The sequence below is a fragment of the Molothrus ater genome, chromosome 1, assembly GCF_012460135.2.
Source record: "Molothrus ater isolate BHLD 08-10-18 breed brown headed cowbird chromosome 1, BPBGC_Mater_1.1, whole genome shotgun sequence".
NCBI classification, from domain to species: domain Eukaryota; kingdom Metazoa; phylum Chordata; class Aves; order Passeriformes; family Icteridae; genus Molothrus; species Molothrus ater.
The window spans coordinates 135,901,429-135,927,487 of NC_050478.2; positions in this window are offsets into that span (position 1 = coordinate 135,901,429).

The following is a 26,059-nucleotide window of genomic DNA, read 5'->3' on the forward strand; positions in this document are numbered from 1 at the left end:
GTTACAAATAAAACTGGTTCAAGTATTAGAGGGTTTCTGGTGGTTGATCCTATAACTGTCCATGGGTGTCAGGATATATATCAAGCATTACAAAATTTCAAGCATTCATAGTGCTATCCCTCTTTTTAAAGACAGCTGCCTGTGAAATTCACTGCTTCACAACATGTAGCTCCACAAAATTATCTTCCATTCTTTGTGTATGGCAGGCAATGCTATTTTTAGAGTAAAATTGTCATAAACATCATATTATTTTCTTTCTCCTTCTGTCCTACCATGTTTTACTGATACAAACATAAGGTGGATAATTCAGCACTTGTCTTGCATTGTTTCATAAATAATGCTCTCTCTGGTAGTCTACCTCATAAATGGCAGTATTTTTCTAGAAAATATTGCAGGTTTTGATTTTTAGCAATCCCTTTCCAGCCGCAGCTGACAGCTGCAAATTCCTAACATCTGTTGGTGTTATGAATATTGCACATGAGCTACATGTGGAAATGTCCTTGTCACTGAGCAAGTAACAAGTTTTATCACAGTGTGGGTGTGACTAAGTTGCTTATTCCACAGCACCCATCTTGGTGCGGGTGTGGATTTGGCAGGAGAAGGCAGGGGTAAGCACAGGAGGTTCTCCTCCTGGCTGGGGGTGAGGATTTGGCAGGAGAAGGCACGGATAAGGACAGGAGGTTCTCCTCCTGGCCGGGGGTGTGGATTTGGCAGGAGAAGGCAGGGATAAGCAGGGAAGTTCTCCTCCTGGCCGGGGGTGTGGATTTGCAGGAGAAGGCAGGGGTAAGCACAGGAGGTTCTCCTCCTGGCCGGGGGTGTGGATTTGCAGGAGAAGGCAGGGGTAAGCGGGGAAGTTCTCCTCCTGGCCCGGCCCTCCCTGGGAAGGTGTCAGGCTCAGCCCTCTCCATCCCCGCTCCCCGTTGGCCCCGGGCTGCGCTGCCGCTGCTGGTGCTGAAGGACAGCAGAGCCGAGCCCTGGTGATCCAGTCTTGGGTGCTGTGACAGGGACACCAAAGGTCCTGCTGGCACTGGGACCCATACGGGCGGGGATGTCCTCACTGAATAAACCAGGCCGGTGAATTTTCCCCATAGGGCATGCACTGCACCCAGCGTCTTCCCTCTTCAAAAGACATCCTGCTTCACCTGAGACAGATATTCCAGGAAAGCAGCTGGTTTATTCGGTGATTACTTCTGCTAACCCGGACATTATTTAAAGTAGGATTAAGTTCTAATTATTTTTAATGTCATTATCAGAATTATTCCAACAGACTTAGTCATGGTTGTGCTTTTGAGATGAGATTAAATATGTATTATCCTTTTGCCAATGGAAGAATTCTACTAGGTTTTTTTTTTTTTTTTCCCCAGTATTTTGTGTCATGGTCTACAATTCTGCTGAAGTTATGCTATGATACTGTGAGTTTTGCAATAGTAAGAATTGTGCGAATGACAGTGACTTGGATTTTACATTTTTGAGATATGCCTTCTGTGTCATCCATAAAAGAAAGAACAGCTTTAGCAAATAAGAAATCTGAGGGAAAATGTTGAAAGTAAAATAGTCTAGAGCATTATTTTTAAATATCTTACATACAATTGAAGAAAATTTTGGAATGAAATAACATTGCATTAAAAATCAAAACATTATTTTGAAAATACCAGAGTACTTATGTGGGGATGGGGAGTTGCATCACTGAGTCAGTCAGTTCTACATGCTCAAAAGAAATTCAGTAGAAAAGTTCCAGTTTCTTCTTAAATGCATGTTCCACCAAAAAAGTTTCTTTCCTCCATGGCTATTTCAGTTATAAAGCCTGCTGGGAGTACTTCCAGCACAATCAGCAGGTGAAGTTCTTACACATGGCTTTGTTACTTTGGGGAATATAGGAGGAAACATAGATGTTTTTAAAAAGCTATGATTATTTGCTCATTTAGAATTGCTCCTAATGTCAAAATGCTTTAGTGCATGGCAAGAAATTTTCTCCTTTTTAGTCAGAAGATGGCAGGTGCTGTGATTTTGTGCAGGCTGCGATTTTTAGAAGAAAGACAAGAAGCCAAAACATGGTATCTGTCCTGTTAGAGATAGCACAAATAGTGTGAACAGTAGGTAGGAATGGCTCATGTCCCCAGTGGTTAGAGCTGTCCTTCTTTAGAGCAGATACTCTGCACACACTAACTAGCTTTTGATTTTTATGCCCCTGGAATTCTCTGTCCCCTTATGGCCATAAAGCATTATTATTTGGGTAATAGTGGGATGAGTGAACAAAGTGCTTGAAGTCACTTAAGGGCTATGGTACAGCCCTCCAAAATGGTGTTTTTATACAAGGAACCTGAGGCTAGGTGCTGTTTTGGTATGAAGGCCTGCTCCTGTTCAGCATGGCAGTAGGTGTTTATATTCAGGAACAGGTACCCCCTTTCTGTAGTGACAATTTCTACTCTGTGGGAAACCAAAGGGATGACATTTGTGCCAGGAAAAGGTCATTAATAGTTATTTACAAAAGAAATGAAATAGTCTATATTTGTTTATTTATATAGATTTTAAAAATTCTTAACCCAAAATGTATGTTTTGTTCTGAAATTACCAGATTAACATTATTGAGGATCTAAGATGGGCCCATTTTACCAGGTGAGATCATAATGGACAAACAGAATCAGGGAAGTTTTCCTTTCTTTATTCACTGAGTGAAACCAATTTCAGAGGGCCAACAAGGTCCTTGAGGAATGTGTCACCTAATTTCTCCTTCAAGAGCTTCAGTAAGAGATACATGTGGAACATTCCTGGATGAAACAGCTGTTAAAGGATTCCCTCAAGGACTGCTTTTGAGAATAAGACTTATCTGTGTGAGCACAGGCAGGAAAAAATGCTGACAGACTGAAGAACCTAATGGTACTAAAATGGGTGTTCTGCAATCAGAAAATTAGTTCAGCTGAGTGGGATTTCCTTCACTAAAGAATAGCCATTTTTCAGAGCATGTGTGACATAAAGGGATATGGCTGATGAGATCCTAATTCAGCTAATTGAGAGTTCCAAACATTTTCAAGTAATTATTGTTACCAAATTTAGGGCTGTTCTTTGTGCCTGTTTCCCATATCCTCATTGGTCTCTGCCAAATGCTAAATAATCTGACCATAAGTACTGAGAACATGCTTTATAGTTTTAATTTTATTTTCCAGCATGCTTTAGTCATGTTTTCTTTGGTCATAACTGAATAAGAAAGAACTTGTCCTGAGAATGAGCAGCTCCAGAGGCTTTTGAACTAGGAGAGCTCTGAATTAGAAACTCTAAACTTCTGAGAATGTGAGGTGAGGGAAATAAATGAAATACAAATAAACCTGACCCTCGTAGATTGAGCAGTTTTTATAGTCTCTGTTGTTCCTTTGCACTGTGGGTATAAGGCAGTCTCAGAAGTAATTCCTATAATTTCAGTTTTTAAGGTTAAAACTAGCTTCTGCTCATAGAGCAAGTGAGTAGCCAGAAAAGACAGAGAAGTGCAAGATCAACACATTCCCTGCAGAGGCAGAGGGATCCCTGCAGACTGTGAGGGATCTGGAGAGTGTCTGACAGTCCCTCTGTCTCAGACTGAGAAGGGCAGGGATGCTGAGTACACACAAAGAGGGTTGCATCAGGGACATGCCTGGCAGAAGGTGTTCCTTCTTTTAGCTGGAATAATTTTGAAGACTATACATTTCAGTTCAGATATATGATTTTGAGGATCTGTCATTTTTCTCAGTCAGTAACACATTTGCACATTCTCCATCATCTGTTCTGAGTTCCTGTATTGCTGTAACTCATTTTGGGCTGGCAAGCTAGATGCCCTTCCAGGGAACTGTTCCCTTCCATAGTTCCTGGACCAGTTGTCTGATCTTCCCAAAATCTCCTTGATGTTTTTGCAACTTAGGGCTTAAAAATACTTGTAGGGAAATACTGCAATGTTGGCCCTGTGATAGCCAAGCCTTTATTGCTGGCACTCCAGAGAGGTTTTTTCTCTTTCAGACAGCCATGTGATAGCAGCACAGCATAACATCTAACTGCACACACTGAGTCCTGCCAAAGGAAACACTGCACTGGGTTTCACCCACAGGAGCCACAGAGTCCCAGCGCTTTATCAGCCATCCAGCAAAGAAATCGAACACATGAGAGATGGAAGGAATGATTGGTCATTTAATCTCTTTTCTGTTTTTGCTGCTCTGGTTGCCAGGGAGATACTGTATTAAAAGGAGTGGTCCACATATTAGCTTCACCTCATCGTGAAAACAGCATTTAAAAATAAAGTTTAAAAATGCTTGTGAACTGAAAATATAATTGTGTCATTCTTTAGCCAAGCTCAAATAATTTAATACTTTCAATATTTCTTGTCAATTATCTCTAGGCCTTTTCCTGTGTTTCTCTAAATTCTATCCAGGCTTTCTTACTGATTTCCCTATAGGAGAAAAAGCCTATTTAGATCAGCATACCGTTTTTTCTAAATCAAATTCAGGGGCATGCTCATGGAGAGTGCTTTAACACAGTTCATGCCCTCTTCCCATGTTTCTGTTTTGGTCCTAAAAGGCTTCCAGGGCAGACTCCCTCTGTTTTCTCTTAAGTGGAAATGAAACATGAATATGAATTCTACTAACATTTTCCCCCTCTCATTCTTTTTCCTTGTTAACATATGATGCATGTACTTCTAAGTTGAAAATAAACTCAGTGGAGCTATTCACTGAAGTTAGCATGGCACTTGTTGGCTCTGTGAAAGTTACCAGGAACAAAAAGAAGGTAGAGAAATCTGTGGGTAAAATTTGAGATGAGTTTTTAGCCTTCTTTCAAAGAAGAGATTTAGGAGGGATGCAGGATGTCCTGGAATAAAAGTGGTCCTGCCCCATTGGGAGGGGAAGCAGCTGTTCTGGGCAGGGCTCAAGCTGACACTGTGTACCATACAGCACTGCAGCTTGTTCAGCTGGGGAGCAAAGAGGGTGGTGTGGCTACCAGGGAAAAAATACAACCCAGCTGCTTCTTTTATTAGTTCAGTTGTAGAGGTGGTGTGACAAGAACAGGGCAATGTTTCTAACCTCAAATTGCTGCTTCTGACAAAGCTGGAGAGAGCACTGGAGGAATTTACCAAGGTGAAAGGACTGGAGAGGTGATAGCCCCCTGATCTGGTACATAATGCTGGGTCTGTGAAATTAAACTACTTCTTCTAGCCTTGAAAGAAACTGATATCCCAACAGACTGACAATCTCACTTGGAACAACACAACCTCAACATTTCTGCAGAGGAACATGCAGTAAGATTCTTCTGAATTTAGGCATCATCCCATTTGTTTAATGAGTTAGTTTGCACAAAGATGTAAATTAAAGCAAATAGTAAGCAAATATGAATGTTAAGTTTTCTAGATTATTAGTGGATATAAACTTTGTAATGTTCAGGAAGTGTGATCAGCCATTATCTTCTGAGTCCATACAGCTGAGGAAGTAGATTGAAAGTATTCCTGATTGTGTAGTAAATGACTTCATTACTGACATTAATATTACCTCCTGCTTCTGGAGCACCCTGCATTAGTATTCATTTACATCTGTACTCATGGGCATTTGCAATATAATTGTATCCTTCTGCCACATTGTGGAGGTGTCTTGACTAGTCCTGCAAAATACAAATATCTAAAACCTCTGTGGTGATGTGTGAACAATGCTTCAAAACCTGCAGAACAAGGGTCTCACTGTGAATTTCAGGTGACTGGCTGTTTAGTGCCTAGATTGTCATGAAATCTAATATGAAAGCCAAAGAAAGGAGGAAATCTCCAAATAAATATTAGCAGGACAGTAATTTGATGTCTTCGTACATCTCTAATAGGCAGGATTCGGTTGAAGATCTTTGATCATGACAAGTACTGTACTGGACATCCTGTGGCAGTTTTGTTGGAAGAAATTAGGAATTCTAAAGTGTAGATGGGGGTCATAAAATCTAAAAATGGAAAATCATACCCTATATATCAAATCAGATTGTCAGGGACTGCTTTTCTTACCACTGCAGTGTCACAATGAAATAGTAATTCATTACTCAATCCATAGGGATGCAGCCATCACCTGGATGTAGATTTCTTTTACAGAAATGTGGAACTCCAGATCCACTAATGGATGATGTGAAGCAACTGCAGCTCCTACTGGTGGGTGATCTGTGGTGTAGCACCAGCATGCTGGGAAGGAAGGAAGGAAGGAAGGAAGGAAGGAAGGAAGGAAGGAAGGAAGGAAGGAAGGAAGGAAGGAAGGAAGGAAGGAAGGAAGGAAGGAAGGAAGGAAGGAAGGAAGGAAGGAAGGAAGGAAGGAAGGAAGGAAGGAAGGAAGGAAGGAAGGAAGGAAGGAAGGAAGGAAGGAAGGAAGGAAGGAAGGAAGGAAGGAAGGAAGGAAGGAAGGAAGGAAGGAAGGAAGGAAGGAAGGAAGGAAGGAAGGAAGGAAGGAAGGAAGGAAGGAAGGAAGGAAGGAAGGAAGGAAGGAAGGAAGGAAGGAAGGAATGGCCATTCAATGGTTTGTTTAATGAAAGGGAAAGCATTTTCTTTCAGGCTGCTTTCCCTCCCTCTGTTCCACAGTCATATAAAAAAAGGGTGGATAGTAAAGCAAAGCAGAGCTGTGCTCTGATCTGTTTCTTTTTGCCTGATTGCTCTGCTCCTGAACCTCTGCAGTGGCTCATACAGGTGTTAACAGGGCTGGCAGAGGTTTGTTGGTGTGTCCTGCCTGCTGACACCCATTCATCCTTCAGTACCAGTGCCAGGCAATTAGAAATGGCTGTAAAGTTCTTTTAGTTCATAAAAATTTCCAGAAATATTTCCTTCAGTGTAGTTTTTCAGTTGAAATGCGGTGCAGACAGAGGGTAGGTATGTGAAATCCATGGCTACAGAGTATGATTTAAAGTCTCCAGGCCACAAGTTTGTTCCACTTGCCAAGAAGAGAGGAAAAATTTATAAACTGGAAAAAGAAATGAAAGGAGGTCAGGAACAAACCAGAAAAATAAAAAGGAAAAGAAAAGCTAGAGAAATACAAGAAGAAAAAGAGACATCTACTATATTAATAATGCAACTTTTTAATTAGTTGCTATGGAATTCTAACCTTATCTCCAGAAACAGCAATGATGAAACTGGAGGTGAATGCAGGGATCTTAATAAGTTCAATAAAGCTGATTTTAAACCTTAGTCCTTGACAGAAGTAATTCAACGATATGGTGTATATATAAAAATTATTAACTAATAATTATATGTTTTGTAATAGATAATATTGTAGCTTCCTAGAATACTCTGTGGTAGGCACAATACAGATACAGAAAAAGATACAATCTCTGATCCTGATATCTTTGACTTCAATAAAATTAAGAAGCTTATTTCATCATATTAGTGGAAGATGAAACAGAAGTTCATCATGCTAAACACTTTTGACAAGGCATTTTTAAACTGTTCTGTTCATCACTCTGGGTTTCACAGCATAAGATTAAAAAATGTGTTTACTTCATCATCCAAATACTGTTCATCCAAACATTGTCTCAGCAATATCACCTTCTTATAAACAAATTGAGTTTTTTGTTGAGTAGATGATCTATTTTCTTTTCCTTTTTTTGACAAAACACGCCTTCTTCCCTGCATAATATGTTTTCCTGCTTTTCTACTCTGATTCAATTTTTATGAATTAAAATGTTTTCATTTGAGTAATTTAATTACATCTCCTGTTAGCATAATTCAGGACATTTAACATATATGTAAGAGCGACAGTTTAAAATGCAAAATCTAATTAAACTTACAAAACCTTTCTTGTGAACAGAAGAAACTGGTAGCATTATAAGACAATTATTTTTGTTAAAAACATCCAAACTGGTAAAAAGTGGTCAACTAAACTCTAAAACATTTACTGCAGAGATAGCACTAATTCCAGTAAATCAGTGGAAAGATGCTAGGTTGTTTAAAAATTGGTAGCCTCAATGATGTAAATTTTACATTTAAAAAGTAACAAGCAAATTAATAACTAAAATGTCTTTTTAGTAAATAAGGATTGTATTGGCAATTAAATGGATAACTTGTAAAAAGGCTTAATGGAGCAACAATTTATAAGGAAAATGTGTAGTTATTTTTATGCTCTTAATGCTTGAGACAAAAATATACACATTAACTTTTTAATGTATGATTAGCAAATGTGAATCAAAACTAAATTTTGGTTGTTTGGTGGTCTATCTGAGTTGATAATAATAATTACAAGGAAATACATTATTTTATGAAATAGAAAAATCTTCATCATCCATGGAACAAGAGATCACAATATCACAGCCACTGTTACAATAAATGGTGTTGTGAGCAGCAGTGGCAGAGATGGATCAGAGGAGCAGGGGGCAGCTGACAGCTGAGGCTGAGCAGCAGGGCAAGTTCTGTGCTGCTTTGATCCAGTGATTTTTCAGGAACATTCCAATTATTACTTATAATTAAGGAAGGTGGAGAAGCTCATCTCATGGGTTCTCTGCATACTCTTTTTATTAAAATCTTTGGAAACAAGGTGTCAAAGCACTTATGAACATGTTAAATATGAATGGAGAAACATGCCATCAATCAGTAAGGAGCCTGTCTAGCAGAAGGAATGGAAAACAGCTTCCCTGAGAGGTTAAGGTATGTCAGTGTTCAACTGTGTATTTTCATAGTGAGTAAGCTCAATGCCATTTCATCCAGATATTTCTGTACTGTGGTCTGGGTGAAAAGTTGACAAGGTTCACAGGCTTCAAAGATCCACAGTTTAATTGAGCAACCCACTAGCAGGAGTGTTAATCTGCTATAACACCTGTTGATGAATTTAGGGAGATTTTTCTTACTGTCAGATTTTGCCAATTAGAGCCCTTCTTGGTTCATCTTGGTCTGCAGTACCTAGAAAGGAAGCTTTGAATATGTCAAAGAAACAATTAGAAGAGACAAAACTGTCAGGGAAGAAAGCAGTGCAGGCAAAACCTGAAATACCTGTCTGGATTTCAACAGTTCACTCTACTGGAAAGATGCCTTTTGTTTAGTAAACATGCCATGTTTCATCACTGAACAAGACAAACTTGCCCTTGGAGACAAAGAGAAGCCACTGGAGAATACACATTTCTAGTCCTAGAACACACACTCAATGTAACAATACAAGGTTTGTGGGTTAGGTTCAGTTGATTTACTGAATCAAAGCCCTCCCTATATTGAGATAAGTGTCACAATTCTACTTCAAAGTGTACTCATATCTCTTGTACTTTAGATAATTTCTCTGCATTTAAATGTCATATAAAAAACCCACATCATATTTTGCTTGTCTTTGTTATAATATGATGGAATATGAGGCCCAGAGTGGCAAACCTGGGCTAGGTTTGAGGGCAGAGACATTGGTCACCTGCCTGCATCTCCCCAGATCTAGAAGAATGGGTTAAGTCACCAATGCTGTGTGGAATTGTTTACACATATACAATGATCCAGAACAAGATCCACCTGAGCATTTCCATTGCCCCAGAGGGGAGAGTGCCCTGGCTGCCCAGCTGCCTAGGAATCCCAGGAACAAGAGAAATGATTTCCCATAAATGTTCTTTTGTTGAAGGGATTTTTAAATTATAATGTTGTGCACTTTGATCATTGGCTTGGTTTTATTCTCTCAGCTCAGTTTTGATTCTGCATTGAGCAGAGCCCAAAATCATTGTGGTTTGGGGTTTTTTTCTGCAAGCAAAAATATGCTTTTTTCTCACACAAAGCATGTGATGGCTTGAATATTTGGTGGCTTTTAAAAATGCCAATGCTTGATTTCATACAAGAGAAATTTTTTCTGTGAAATTAAAGAACCTGCATTTCAAGTAGCATGACCTTGATGAAGCTGTTGTAGTAGGATTGGAAATAGATGATTTTTAAGATCCCTTCCAACCCAAACCATTATGTGATTCTACGATATTATTCTATGACTTAAAATTGAATTAGCTTCAAAGTATCCCATTTTATAACAGCTGCTAATTTTTAACAATTCCAACAGCAAAACCATGATTAACATTGTTTCAGTAATATGCAGTGATTGGGAAAAATATTTTATTTTTAATATTAATTTCCATTTTTTTCCCATATGGTTTCAAAAACCCAGAACAGTCTGCTTTAAAGACCAGTGGTTTTAAGCTGCAGGTTGCAAGGTTTTCAAGCAAAATTTTTCACAACCTATTTTGTTCTTTGTCCTTTTAAGATTTTAACTTTACCCAAGCTGACATTTTTCTCAGAGTACTTCTACTCAAGTAATCTGGGGGGGGAGGATGGAATGGATAAAGTATTTTTATATCTTACTGTGAATGTTTTGGTTATCCAAACCTCATTTTAAGTTTCAAAGTAACTGGAAAATTTTAGATATGGAAATCCTCTATAGCTGTCCCTGGATTTAATGCTTCCCCCAGTGAAGTGAGTACTGATCCTGTTCCCAGCTTCAGTGTGAGTGCCTCAGCCAATACATCCAGAATTAGCCCGACCTGTGGAACTTAACTGATCACCCACATTAACAAGGAGATCTCTGCACTTGAGGGAGAGAAAAGCCTTTTTGAAAACAAAAGAATGAAACACTTGAGCCTAGAGGGAGGCAAAGGAGGAAAGTAAGGAGCTTAAAAATAAGGGAGGACAAAATGAAGGGTAGTGAGGGGAATTAACCTAGTTCATCAGTTGTTTTACTTGTGGGTGCAGTTGGGAAATCCTTTCTTAGAGTCAGCATGAAAACTAACTCCAGCTCAGGGCTCCATTGAGCATATCCTTGGCTGACTTGCTTCCATGTGAGCCAAACCACTGAAGTGTAGATGAGGGAAAGAGATGGAGATGCCAAATATTGGGATGCAGCTGTCTGAGTTTTCCATATAAAAGTCAGCAAAATAGAGACCTACATATTTTGCAAAACTCAATCCATTTTCCGTAGGAAGGTCATAGAATTAATACAAAAACATCCCAAAACATTTATAAATAATGACTGGACTGGGCTTTGATGCTCATTCTTACCTGACAGATGGCAAGCCCAGTTCATCTATTCATCTGGGGAAAATCAGCCTCTCCTCCCAGCAACCATGGAGAGTTCATAGTCTGTAGCTATATTTCTTAATGAAATCATTTAAGGCAATTAGGACATTAGGAATATATGTCTCTTCATCAGTTTTTTTACTTCTCAGAATTCAGTAATTTTGTAATTATTTGATTAACTTCAGGACATTTCTTCATGTTTCTTTTCTTTTTCCTTTTCTGCTCTCTTTCTTAACTAATATTTCCTACATTTCATATTTCATTCAAAAATAGTGCATTCCCAAATTCTTTAACTTTCTGCTTTTTCTGCTTCATAGCAGTCCTGTCTCCACACCCACTCTGAGTCTTATCCAGTACCCAGTGATGTTAATAGAGAAAAATTCCATCAAAATCAGCAGATTTGGGGCAGGCTTGTTCTCTAGGGTATTAAATAACAGCAGGTAGGAGGCACGTGCATGAAGCACAACTATTAGACCAAGGGGAAAACCCTGACTTTTCCAGACTTCTTTTTAAGCAAATCACTTAAAAACTTGGCATTCTGAGGTCCTACAATCCTCATACTAATGATGATACTCACCAAAATAAAGCAATTAGGATCTTACAGATAAAAAGGTATAAAACTTGTGGACAATATTGCTCCTCCTGAGGACAGTCCCATAATATGGTGCAAGAAACTGGAAATTTGCTGCTCCCCATTGCTTTTCAGATTAGTCATTATACAATTCTTGGTCCAAGTTGGTGGCCTTCCAAAGGTGTCTGAAGGAAAGGGAGAGAGAGGTAAAGCTGGCAGATGTCCCAGGGTTATATGAAATAGCAAATTAAGCAAAACATGAAGATGATGGTTGCTCGTGGAGAAGTTACTCAGTAAGTTCAGGTAGGAAATCAAGCAGTTACTCTTTTCCCTGTGGAGGGGGGGCTGGTGGTACAGAGGTATGTGACATCACACTTTACAGGGCTGCACAGACCTGTGCCTCTCCAAGGTAGCTCTGGAGCTTCAAGGATTTGAGCTCTGGATCATTTCAATCTGCTGGGACTTCCATATTAACCTGGTGCCAATTCCATGTTTTCCCTAGCAGAATGACCTCAATTAAATGAGAAAGCCCTTCACAGACCTCTCTGTGTCCAAAGGTTCTGAGCATGGGATCTTTCTATTGTGGCATTAGCAGAAGGTGGCAAAAGAAAAAAAAAAACAGGGCTCTGACAAGAAATATCAAAATCTATTTTCTGCTTGTGATGACATTGAAGTCCAGGTATCCATTGCAATGCTCTTCCAACAGGAGGCCTGGTCCGGGGAAAAATAGGTAAAGTAACTCTCAGCAGGGCAGTAAAGTTTCTTTTTTCTTTTCCTTTTTTTTCTTCTGAATGATTTCTTTCTGTAAGAATGCAAAGTAAAGCCAAAAGTCTCCAAGGTATCTTTTCAACAGACTTCCAATCTGTAATGATTGTTCCAATTGCCAAAATGTTTTAAAGGCCTCTGAAAGTCAAACACTGTGGAAATAAAACTGTTTCTCATGCCTGAAGAACTAGATTATACAATTTTAATGGAAATCTTTAAAATAGGACCATAGCAAAGGTCTGACATTTTAGTACACAATGTGGAGTGTATAGATAACCAGACTAGACATTCCCTCTAATAGTCCTATAGAAAAGAGTTAAAAGGAACTTTATGATATCCAGAGTTAACAACTGTTTCAAAAAATAGGTTCTTATGACAGAAAGTACTTAAGTATTTGCTTAAATACTGAATTAATTTAATAGGAGATGCCGTTCTTGTTTTGATTGTAATCAAAAAGGGAGGAGCTGGTTATGACTGTGAAGGAGAAAGGCAACAAGCATGGCAAGGAGCTGGTGCCTTCCCTGTGCTTAGGAAAAGGAGAGGCTTCCTGAGAGCAGGAATCAGTAAACTCAGGGTTTGTAGGTAAGATTTCATAAATATGTAATCCAAAGTAAAGGGACTTAAGGACATAAAAGAAGTCTTGAAAGAAAATACTCCAAAGGAACAAGCATAATCGGTCCAAGAGTGGTGAAAGGGTAAGAAGTTTAAAGGAGTTCTGGTCACATGTTTAGCATTACACTGGCATTTAATTCTAGAAGGAAGCACATAGAAAATCAGATAGAAATTGGATTGGCTGAAAATTAATTGTAAATCAACAGCACTAGCACTTGGCTAGGGACAGCAGAGTAATTAGCTGATATTCTCTTTCTTCTAAGTTAATATTATTAAAGTTCTATTATTCTTTTATTAATTATTACTGCTTTTATTAAGTCATTGATATTAACTTAGATATGTATACACTAACAGGAAGCACAATGTCATTTCCAGAGTGCCGTTCCCTGGGGAGGAGAGCCAGCAAAAGATGTTACCCAGAAGATACAAGTGTTTTCTGCATCCACAATAATTTAAAAGTAATTAGTTGGCAACCAATCCAATACTAGGTAAGGTCTTAATCTAGAGCAAAAGTAAAATAAATTAGAGCACCCTTAGGTGAGCTGGGTGTTTTAAATAATTTGAACTTGAGAAAAGTCATCCATAAGTGCCTAAAGAACTTGATGAAGAAAGCTCAGAAAATATTAAACACTCTCTGAGAATTTGTAGAGCTCAAGTTTGATGCTGGGTGTATGAAAACAGCACTTACGTTGGAAAGTAAAGAGCTGGGAAATTCTAGTTAAGCTAAAGTGTTCTAGACCAAAGCAATCATTAAAGAAACCATCTGTAGGCATTGGAAGATAACACGAGTATGAGCAATGTGTTTTTCCAAGGAAGGTTCATATCAAGCTCATCAAATTTCCTTGTACAATGAAAAACTCATTCTAGATGAGTGAAGCAAAAGATAACGTAGGCTAACTTTGAGACAATGAGAGGAAGATGTAATCTTGCTGAAACTGTTATGCCCACATATAGGACAGCACTGGAAGCCAAAGAGAAGGTATCAATATGTTGAGTGAAATCTTTAATACCAGAATAAATTGCACTGATAAAGCAGAGAACCATAGTATTAAGCTTGCCATAGATAAGCAGATGGAAGAGACTTCAGGAAAAAAAAGGCTTCAAGTAAAGATTCAAAGAAATTGTGAAAGATTGGAGAAATCATCCAAGTGATTGTTCAAAGTTGTACTGTAACAGTACCAGGAACAACTGATTGTCTGAATCTAGGATAGGAAAAACTGGATTGGAGGTTGATGTTAAAAAAAGAAAAAAAAAGAAAAAAAAAGAAAAGAAAAAAGAAAAAAAAAAGATATTCAAAAAGAACATGATCCAAAAGTGCCACAATACTGGGAGAAGGCAACTTCAACTAAGATGTACAAATAAGAGTGTGGCCTCCAAGATCCGGTAATCCAGGTACTCTGTTCACAAGGGGCAGACAGTGTCTGGAGCTGGCTTTGTGTCTGGTCTGGCCTTTGCAGCAATGTATGGGGAACTGGAAGAAGTTTACAAGAGCAAGGATTTATCAGAGGACTACAAACAAAGATGTATGGGGATAGGAGAACTTCTTTGGGATTCATTAACTGGAGACAGACAAGGAGGATGGAGGCAGGATAACAGCCTTCCATGTAAGAGTATGTAAGAGTTCCATATATATATAAGTAATTCCAAAGTGTAAGTTAGAATCTGTAGTGAATAGGGCAAGAAATGATCAGCCTAAATCAGCATGAAAGGTTCTGGCTTAACATTGACACAAACTTTTTAGCAGGAATGTTGGTGAAGTATTTGGGCAGATTGCCTGAGTAAACAGTGAAACTGCAGTCTGTGGTGGTGTTTGGAAACAAGTCATAACAGGTATTTTTCTCCTCTTTTCATTCGTGTGCCCAGACCGACCCTGCCTTCCAGCTTGATCATTTTTTTAAGTTGTAACCACAGAAAGAAATTCTCTGCAATAAATTCTGTAACAGTTGTGGCTGGTTAGATGCAGAAATACAAGAGAAAGTGGGGAAATACAGAGAAACCAAATGAGGATAAAAATTAGGTTGTTGCATATTTTTCTAACACTTTTAATGCCCAAAGGCCAAAGTAGAGAGGATCTGTAACATCACTGCAGTGAGAGTCCAAGAAAATAGAAGTTGAGAGATATTTATTTTTCTTAGGACTGAGGTGTAAACAACTGATATTTGCTGCAAATATGCTCTGTGGCAGAGAGACTTTAAAACATAAGATGAAATTATTAAATATTGTACTTTCTGCTTATTCTCAAGAGGACATGACACTGCCCCCAATACTGAGCCTCCAGCTGTCACACCTGCAGTTGCCATGGCTGCCTCTCCCTCAGGACTCAAGCCCTTGCTCTCAGCTTCTGCAGCCTCTGCTTCTCTCCCTAGTCTTGGCCAAAGTTGAATAACTTTGTTGTTGCCTGTTGAATAACTTCCTCCTCAATGCTGTAAATGCTGTAGATCTTACTCAGTGTTGGATGAAAGCAAAGATCAAACCCCAAATTCTTTTGAAGAATTTCATGCTAGGCTTGTCTGCACTCAGTATTGTGACAGATGACAGAGCCAATGCCCATCTGAGGGCATATTTCTGAGAATTCTCACCACATCAACAGGCTCATTGAATCCAAAGGATGTTTCTGCTCACTGCTTCCTATGATCCATCCACAAGCAGAAGTGATCAGGACAGGGACTATTTTGTTGTGTTTGTACAACTCAGAGAGCGCATAGATTATATATTATACATTACTAAGAACTTGGAAAGCCTAATACCTCAGCTTGATCTCTATCTTAGAGTTTTCTCACTTGTTTTATATATAATGTATTAAAACCTGTCTTGTGGTATAACTAACAGATAAATCTTGTACCTATTTCTGTCCTGTCTGTCAGACACCTCTCTAGTAAGAGCTGTACTTACAGGTGTGCAGGAATATTATTTGTAGCAGATGTTGTTTTCCTGAAAAACCTGTTTCTGGAAAGGTGCTGCCTTCAGTGCACAGTAACTTCTGCAAAAGTTTCATTCCACTTTGGTTATAGGATGATGACAAAGAAATCCTGGCACTGAAATAAACATCTTAGTGTTGTAGATAAGTGGAATCAAAGATGCTAAGGATGCATATTTGTGGCTGCTTCCATATCACAACTTAGTAAATATCAGACATAATCTTGTTTTCAGGATTAGCTTTTAATTTATTATAATTTGTCATTTTTAGCCAGTCCTAATGAAAAACCCAGTGCTAAACAACATTATATCAATAATTTAATAAAATCATTCCCTACTACATGTTTATATTTTAGTTCTGGTATTTAATATCTAGATTTGTTTAATCTGTAAAGAGACTGGGACACAGTACATGCAATTTAAGGCCAATGCATGTGAGGTGCTTCTGGTGGCGCCTGGAAACAGCAGGTAATGCTCAGGATGTAAACTCAATTGCAAAGTACTGAAACCAAACTTTGCTTTACCAACTTTCTCTTGACAAGCTGTACAAAGCATAGAAATAATAACTACAAATATTTTCTTTTATCTATGTGACTACTCTTGGTTGGTTTAGACTTGACATCCCTGGTTTTTATTCAAAGAAGGATCAGAAGATTGAAAGAAAAAAGGACTAAGTCTTGAATTAATATAAAACAATAGTGATTTATACTGTCCTGTGAATATTTTTTTTCCCAGCTCTGATTTTAACATTTTTCCTGATGTTCTGACTAGCAAAATGCCACCACCAGTTTGAAGAGAGACAAACTCATTCCATTATGACACAGCAGCTATGACAACCTCTTTTATTGTTGCTTAATGGTATGTTCAAGAATGTCAAAACAGCTTCCAAATATTTCTGGTTTTGCTGTCTCAGGGACATGGAAACAGCAGCTTCACTTATTCTGAAATATTATTCAGAACAGCTTAATACTTTGAGAGCATTTCTTGGCATCAGTGTGCTTGCCCATATTTCTAGTCATAAATTGTCCACTGATCTTTAAAAAGTTAGACTCTTTGAGACAGACAAGTAAGCTATACTCAATAAAAGAGAAAAACAGGAGTGCTGATTAATTGAATGTGAAGACAAAATTCTTGGTGGTGACTATTTAAATCTCGATTTCTCATTCACAAAAAATCAGAGAATTGTCCAGTTCATCATGACCTGTGGTTTCCATTTGAAATGACTGTGTATGATTGCCTGCTTTGATATAAAATGACTTGTGAATGGTTTTTGGGAAAGAGGTGCCAAATCATAAAAACTCACCATAGTAAATGACATGCTTATCAGCAAAGTTCACAGTCGGAGGAAGGAATTTGCTGGGCACATTAGATGAAATAGAGTTAAAAAAGATTAGGCAAAATATGCTTTCTTATATGTACAGTTTGGGAAAAATATAATAAATCATTGGATCACAGAAAAGCTCCTGTTGGAAGGGAATTTAGGATGTCTCTGTGCCAATCTCCTGCTCAAAGCAGGAGGGTTGGGCCAGATTGCTGCAGGCTTTGAGCAAGCCTGGTTGGGGTTGACTCCCCACCCCCAGGATGGAGTCACACAGCCTCTGGGTCACCTGCTCCAGTGCCTGACTGCCCTCAGGGGGAAATCCCAGAGGGAAATTCTGAACCTCTCCTCCTTCAGCCTCTGCCCAGAGTCTCTCATCCACCCACGGGGCACAGCAGTGCAGAACCTGGCTCCCTATCCCTTCTCCAGACTGAACCACCCCAGCTCCCTCAGCCCCTCCTGCATTTACCATCTCTAAATTCAGCTGCACTCACTCCTGAGTGCCAACCTCTTGTGTTGGGGCTGCCAAAATATACAATACATCTCAAACTCATAAAATTATTTCTGTCTCCATCTTCCCCACTGTAGAAGAGCAGCTCATGAGGTGACAATCTGAAACTCTCAAAAGACAAATCAGGTCCCAGGTGGAATACCACAGGTTTTGATTCTTGGTCTAATGATTTTCTCTTGTTTGCTACTGATGTTTCTTTTCCAGTTTTATATTCACACTGTTTCCCATTCCTCAGACCCATATGACAAACCAGTTCAGATGGCTGTCTACCAGAAGTGCAAATGCGAATTTTCATTTTTCTTTTCTTTAACCCATACTTCTGTTTGCTGATCCAAATAGAAGTCTTGCTCTGCATCAACTAACCTAGAGAATGGCAAATACAGCAATGGCCAAACCACACTGCTTTGCTTCCAGATGATGTGAGGGCTAACAGAACATTTATCCTGCTGCCACAACTCACTGTGCAGTATCCTAATGCTGGCCTGACTTTTGCTGCCTTTGTAGGTGGTGGAGGGTAAAGGAAAGAAAATTAATTTGATCAAAATGTATTTAATCAGAACCGCTTGAGGATGTCGAGAAAAAAATCAGTAGCTGTAACACTATCATGACAGTTTCAACATAAGAACAATTCAAGTTTTTTCACTTCTTAGGTGCAGTGCCTCCAAAATGTGCTGACTTCAGAGCACATTCTTTACTTCCTGGTGTTTCAAAGTCAGGAAAAATCCCCCAAACAAGTGCAAAGCTGCTGATTGCATTGGCTGCTCTATGCAATGAGAGCACACTGAGTTTCTGTAGCTGTCCAGGCCAAGCCTGACCCTGACCTGCTGAAGCTGCTGGGCACGTGCTGCCCAGACTTGCATTCCACAGCCCATGGGAAAGGAGGACTTCAAAATCCCTTCAAAATCCTCAAATCCCAGCCTTTCATCAGGAAAGGGCAAACAGATTGTGATGTGCACTGTGGGAATGGCTGCCAGGGAAATCTCTGAAATCAATGGGACTCGAGGGAAGCCAAGGTTTCACCCGTGGGGGAAGGGGCTGGGTACACACAAGGCTCTGTCACAGCACTGACTCCTCCAGGCCGTTTCTGGCCATCTTAATTTGGCCCTCTGGATTACAAAGACCCTCAAGAAAGGTTGGCTTTGGCAAGTGGAGATAAGGGCAATACAGTGTAGTCCACTGATTTCATTGTGGTCTTTTTAAGCTGCACAGGGCCATTATTTTCTACTGATCTTATGTCCCAAATAGCCACGTGGAGGGAAAGCTGACTGAGCACTGTGTGGTGCTGGTCTGAGGGGTGAGAGCTGACCACTCTTTGGCAAGCTGAACCTGAACCTTTTCACATTCCTCTATGGCCACCATAATTAATAATTTATAACTTGCTTTTTTTCAAAGCACACAGCAATATCATGGCTGCATGGAAAGCTCAGTGCATGCCCCACAGCTGACTGAGGTGGCTGCAAGCCCACTGTCCATAGCTCTAAGGTAAAGAAGTTTCTTTTCTTGGCCCCCACAAAGAGTAGCTTAATCTGCAAGGTTTTCCTGATTGGGATGCATTTATAGTCATAGAAGTGGAAAATAAACTCTTTTAAAAGAGAAAGGAGAGTATTATTTCATACTGAGGTGCAAATTATAAAAAGCCTTTTATCCCTGCTAATATTTAGTGATTATAATTGTGGCCTGAGCTAGGGATATGGTTCTTTCTTTTAAAGAGCTGTGGAAGAACAACTTTCTGCATATGCCAGCAGTTTACAGCTGATATATTTTTATTAGCATACTGGTGTAAGTGCATTTCCTCCCCACCCCAAAATTGTCTGTGACAAGAGATTTAAATCTGAACTTTCTTTCATTCACACAGAGGTTTTCAGAGGATCCAGGGCTTGCACTCCCACACAAATCCCATTTTTATCTGCTGCTGCTCTGGAGAGAGGCTGAGATGAAAAGTGTGCTGTGAAGGGGAGATTCAGGACTGCCATTCCCTGGGTTTAAATTAAGGATAATCGTGATCCACACACCACCAACCATGTAAGTGGCTTTTGTACTCTCACTAGAAAATATTCTGTGCCTTCTTATATATGTGGTTTTATATTCACATTTTCACTTGACCATGCCACTTAGCAAATGATCCATGAGCCCAGCTGTCCCCAAAGCTGTGGCTTGAAGAAAAGGAGCAAGAGGGGGAGATCAGTGACAAAACTGTGTTTGCCTGCAGCTCTGGGGTGAGGCTGCTCTGGACTCCTGGTGTGAGGGAGAGTGTGGGCATTTTGGTTTCCACATCCTACAAGAGAGGCAGAGCTAAGGATGTGTACCCAGCCTCATCCTGGCACAGAGCAGTCATGGCCAGGTTGAACACAAGGCTTCACATGTGAGTTGGAGTCCTGAGAATCTGAGAGCAGGAACCCTGAGCTGAGATGATGTCTGGGGTTAGGAAATAAAGGGTATGTGATGGTCTGCAGTAAAATAATTTTCAGGTTCTGTTTTGGGTGCATGTTCATCTCAGCTCTCAGTGAGGCATTGGAAGAGCAAGAGCATATCCTGAGCCTAGGAGATGCATGGATCTTTGCCTAAATCTAATCCAGAATCAGATCACAACACTGCACCCTTGGCCCTGCTTCAGGCACCTGGCTTTGGTGAGTATGGTTCTCAAGTGAGAAAATGAAAGAACTGTGGAAGAAATGTCAGCATTCCTTGGGGAATACATGCCTAACTGTATATAAGAGGTTGGTGTTATCTGAATTTCAACTGTCCTTGATGGAATTCCCTTTGTTAGGTTAAGGAGTGAATACAGGTATTTCCCAGTTCCCTTTACCTGATTCAGGTGCCCTGTGGGTTATATAAAAGTTCAGGAGTGCTGTGTCCCAGGTCAGTTAAATACTGCTCTGGTTCTAGTCATATTCTTCCATATTCTATCAGCAGGAAAATATATCCCAGAAGAGAACAAACAGAAACATGACAGAAAAAACTTACTTACTGTCTGGTATGCACCTTCCTTATCTCTCTCTTTTTTTTTTTTTTTTTCCAGAAGAATGATATGCTATGGAGTGACACCACTTTGAACATGTTTTCCCATCACTGCTCTACCAGCTCTAAAAACTGCTTTTGTTTGGATATTGTTATTATCTGCTAGACACTGATAGGAATGTGGAGTCACTCACTGAGAAAGGGAAACATGCTTCTCATCCACAAGGAATGCAGCTTCAGCCATGCAGTTTACAGCTCAGTTGTATTTGAAGTTGAGCCGTGGGATCTTGTGGCAGTAAAAATCATTGTGATTTATAGGAAAATATCACTCTGGCTGTCTCCTCTATAAAATCTTTTTACTACTCTTGTTGAATATAAATCAGAATTATTTGTCCAACAATATCACAGTTTTGGCAAAATGTGAAGACAAAAAACAATTGTATTTGAATTGTCTTGGCTTTATTCTACAGAGAGATATAACTGGAATTTATTGCCTTGCCAAGATCAATATCCTTGTCCTTAAAAATAGGTGTGTGTAACTGTATGTCTAAATTGATATCCAAACTAATTTAAGGATCTTCACCATGAAGTTTACCTTCAAATTGCAATCACAGTAGATGTAACTGCTTGAAATGAAGGTGACAGAATTTCAAAATCTGACCATATTTGTAGCACTAGACTTCAAAGCCTTTGGGGTATTCTTTCTCTTTTTCAGGGTGAAATCTGATGTGTCACAGCATATTTGACTTTTATCAAACTTTACCCAGGAATTTTAGCAGGAGATCAGCTTCCCTTCCCATACTCTACATTAGTTCAATATCTAAGGAAAAGTACTTGTGTTGCAAGAAGTAAATGATCAGTTGTTTGTCAGTCCAGTTTTTGCCGCTGCAGTGAAGCCAGTAGGGAATGGACAAGAGTTAAAGGAAGGTGAAGGAGGCCAGGAGACAATAAGAGATGTGATGGGAATTTAAGGCTAGACCTGAGCCACCCCTCTCAAACCTGTGCTAGCCAGGGCTTGCTGGCCAGCAGCATTTTAGCCACGTGTGGTTCATGGGTGTGAAACCATTGTGGTTTCCTGAATCAGGCTGAGAACAGACTCAGCTACAGGGACTGCAGGGACAGTCTCTCCAGTTTGCCCTGAGACCCAAGAAAAGGCCCAGCTCTGGCTCATTCCTGAGTGGAGCAGAAAGATTCATGGAGGCCCAGGGACACCTCTCACTGTTAGATGTTTGTGGAGTCCTCTGGGGATGGTGGATGTTGGCCAAATGAAGATAGTGGAAAAAAGGGTTAACTTCCCTTGCACCATACAGGAGACTGGGTTAGACAGAGGTTGTAACCCTCCTTTCTGGCCTTATGAATTTATGAGTTCACAAATCCTTCCCTGTACTAGAAAGACCTCTACTGCTGGTAGAGGAGCATCTGTGCATGTCCTGTGTTCAAAATTAGCTGTGGAGCAGCTGGAACAGGCAGCACTCTCCTGGCCCATAAGTTATTGAGCACACTCAGTTCAGAGTGGTGCCCTGGCCAGAGGCACCAGCCAGAGATGCACAAACCACAGGAGAGCTTGGGCATGAGTGAAGGGCAGGAGAGACTCATCTGTCCAACACAGCCAATTCCTTTTTTCTTAGAACTCCACATCTCAAATAATATTGAGCAGTATTGAACAGGGGTATAGAGGGCAAAATAATCCGCTCCTTGCTTCTGTATCAATGTCAAAAAATTTCTAAAAAGTGAGATATAAGGAGTAGCCCAAGGCTGGGTAGAACTCATTCTAAGGCTTTGTTCTTTGGTGGCAAATGTGTCATTGAGGCCAAACTACCTGAAATAGTGATCCACAAGTAGTTCACAAATGGAGAAAAAATATTTCTATGCCAAGTAATAAATAAAAATGGACTGCAGGATGGTTTGATCAGAAATGGGTACTGACTGTATAAGCCAGAGCTGGTATGGACTTCAGAAGCAGCATATAATATATTTAATGTTCAGAAATGTGAATATATATTGGTAAGAAACCCTGATATACTTTTGTTCCTTTCTATTTTCTGTGTATGAAAAATGCAGTTATATCTCTGTGAAGAGTCACTGTGGCATTCCTGAAGTATACTGGTCCACTTTGACCACTCAGCTGAGTATTCAGGATTAGGTGATACAGATTTCTGACTTCTGAATTAGAGGTATATTTTGTAATAATATTATATATAATTGTATTATATTATTGTATTATATGTAATATGTATTGTATTTCTGCCTCATTCTTCCCATTTCTGCAGTGGAGGTAAAGCTATCTACTTTCTTCAAGGAAGCCCTGGTAGGATAAAAATATTTATTTAGGATTTTAAAAATGGAAACTATGAGACAGGTACAAATTGAATTTATTATAAATGTGCATTTCTTGCCTTACATGCACAGTGAAAGGTGTTTCCCTTTGCCTCTATTATGAGAAGATTGCAACAGCCCAGAACATTCAGGAAAGCAATCACAGATGTTGACTACACCCACATATTTCTGAAACTTTTGGTGATAAGCACACAGTCTGCATACTACAGGAATAAGCATGTACTGGTTCACATAGAAAATGAAGATACAGCAATTTATATCAAGTGCTGATGAATTATGTCTATCCCCCCCTCTAGCTATTTTCTGCAATATTAAAAAAAAATCAGTGTTTTTACTTCTTCCTACACAAAACAATAGGCTTTCATTTCTCTTTCTTCTATTATGCCAATGAGTCAAAGACGTCAATGTGATACCTTTCAAAGTCACTTCAGTAGGATCAGATATCAAAAATCAAAGTGAGAAAGACACTGGAATAAAACTCATTGAAATTTGAATGATACAGAGACGTTTAAGTGTTAAAACTGTTAAAAACCTGGAGGTTTATAGCTAGCTACTGTATTTTTTCTGTGTACACAGTTTGTTAGCCAATACTTCTGGCAGAAGGGGAAGCAGGAATATGGAAAACTATTATAAAATGGAGAAATATAGAGGCTTCAGCAATCTATAAACTCTATTCAGGTTTTCAGTGTCTCATTTATCCAGACTAAACAAAAGCAGTGTAAATAGATATCAATGTAAATATGTGTACATATGTAAATGTGTACATATGTAAATATGTGTACATATACATATGTAAGCATTTATAGCTCCTGGAAGCACAGGCTTGTTTCAAGACAGGATAGCTTAGGTATAATGTTAACATAGGTATGAGAGGAACTGTTCCAAAATAACCTTCATCTGACCTTTTGGACCTAGGTAGATGTTACCAGAAAATCAATTTACAGCAGACATTGGGAAAGGGAGGAGCTCTAAACTGTGTAATGTCTGTTAGTTCAAAATCCCAGAACACTCCCTAGAAGTAAAGAAACAAGACTGGAAATGGTGCCTGTGCATTTGTTATTTTATCTGAATATGTACATTGCTTTTGCTAGTCAAAGTAGTAATTTTGCTAATTTCATTTGTTTCTGCTATCACATTCCTCTACAAAGTTAGACATTGCTTCTGCAAATGGGTCACTCTTGGGATCTCCATCCTCAGAAGGAAGAAAGAGGATTTCTGCATTGCACCAGCAACCACAAAGTAGAGCCAGTGCCTGGCTGTGCTACTTGGAGAAGTTTAAAACATAAGGACTGCAACTCTATGCCAAACACGGAATAAAAAATGCCCAGGGCAAAGACAGGAGCAAAGGGAGGGCTCAGACAGGGCTGTGACTAACTACAAGAACCTTCCACCTGGTTATCCACTGGTAGAATGAGTGCCAAGGAGTTTTCCTAAGAAAGATTTCCCCACTTATTCTCTTCTGTGGGTGACTTTTCTGTCTGTCAGCCATGTGGTGTCACTGCAGGGGGAGATGCATAGAGGAAGAGTGTACCAAAGGCTGAAAGCAGAGCAAACAGCCAGGACTGTTCCACTTTACTAAACCAAATGACTTATCTTAGAAAGAAATCTGAAATACTCCTGAGGGCCATTAATGTGGCCTTAAGGCCTCTTCAGCACAACAGAATAGATGTAACCAATGGGTCTGTGGCTACTCACAACCTTAAGTGCTTCATATTTAAGGAAATGGCAGCAGAAATAGTGAGAATGTAGACTGATAAGATGGTGTCTGATATTTGTAGAGTTTTAACAGAATTTGGTTTACTAGCAGATGACACCAGGATCTTCCAGCTAACACTGAGTCAGATATGAAGACACAGATTGAATTTCTACCCAAAGTGCTAAGAAGGAAGAGAAACCATTGTAACCCCCTGGCTCTGTACAGGTTTAGAAATTGCTGATAAATATCAGTGAGCACCATATATTTTTTTGCTTGACCTTCTGGTGGGCCACATAATTGCATTGCTTTTAGCTGTCCTGGCATTCCTTACAGGCCTGGGTAGGGTAAACATAGGCTCTGCCATTAAAAATAGCCCTATGAGAAAGAAAACAGCATTTTGGAATCTGAACTGAAAGAAAAATACATGGATTTTGCCATAAGTTGACATAATTTGTCTGTCTTATTATTCTTCATAAATCAAGTTCCACAAATAGATTCACAACATGATTCTGCTGGTAGAGGGAGTCTGACGTGTAGCTGATAAGCATCCAATCTGGAGACCTGTGCTTTCAGTGCTTTCTTAATTACAGACTCAGTTTTTCAGGCCCCCAATTAGATGAGCTGCAGGGGGGAGGAGTTCTCCCAGGGCTGAGGTCACATCAGAGGGGAGAGCATGACTTCAGCTGCACCTGCAGAAACCCCCATGCACAGCCACACCTATGCAGCTTTTCACTGCACATGGGATGGAGTTGCAAAACATATTACCTGCTGTCTTCAGAGGCCAGACACAAAAATGGGAGGCAGAGTCTGCAAAGATGAAGACAGAAAACTGCAAATCCAGGTACTGTCTTAAAGCAGGCTATGAGTTGGCCCATAACTTCACTTTCCCTGAGGATACCAAACCAGGAGCCTTTTCCTCAAGCTCCTATGGGTACACAGCAAGTTTATTCAGCTGTTGTGCTGGCCTTCCTTCATGGCCCAAACCCATGGAAACAGGACTGAGACCATACCTGCTGTCACAGACCTTTTATCATCAAAGCAGGAGCTGAGAGGACTGAGAGGACTGGTGGTGCCTCCCCTGCTCTCTCATTCATTGGGTACTGCTGGAATCTGGAGACACAGTGCAGGCTAGTGTCTGTGTAATTTATGCTCCTTTATGTCCCTGCAGACTCACAAAAGGAGCAGTCATGATATAATCCCCTGTTAAAATGCCATCTTAGAGATATTTGTTGAGAGTTCTCATGTGCTGCTGTGTCACTTGATTTAATTCTACCACCAATTCAAATGGAGTGCTGGGCTGCTTTCCTGTCTCTGTTTGGATTTTAAATCCTCTCTGGATCCTGCTGAAATAATCTCTGCCAGAGACAACTTATTGCTAGGTATTACTGAAA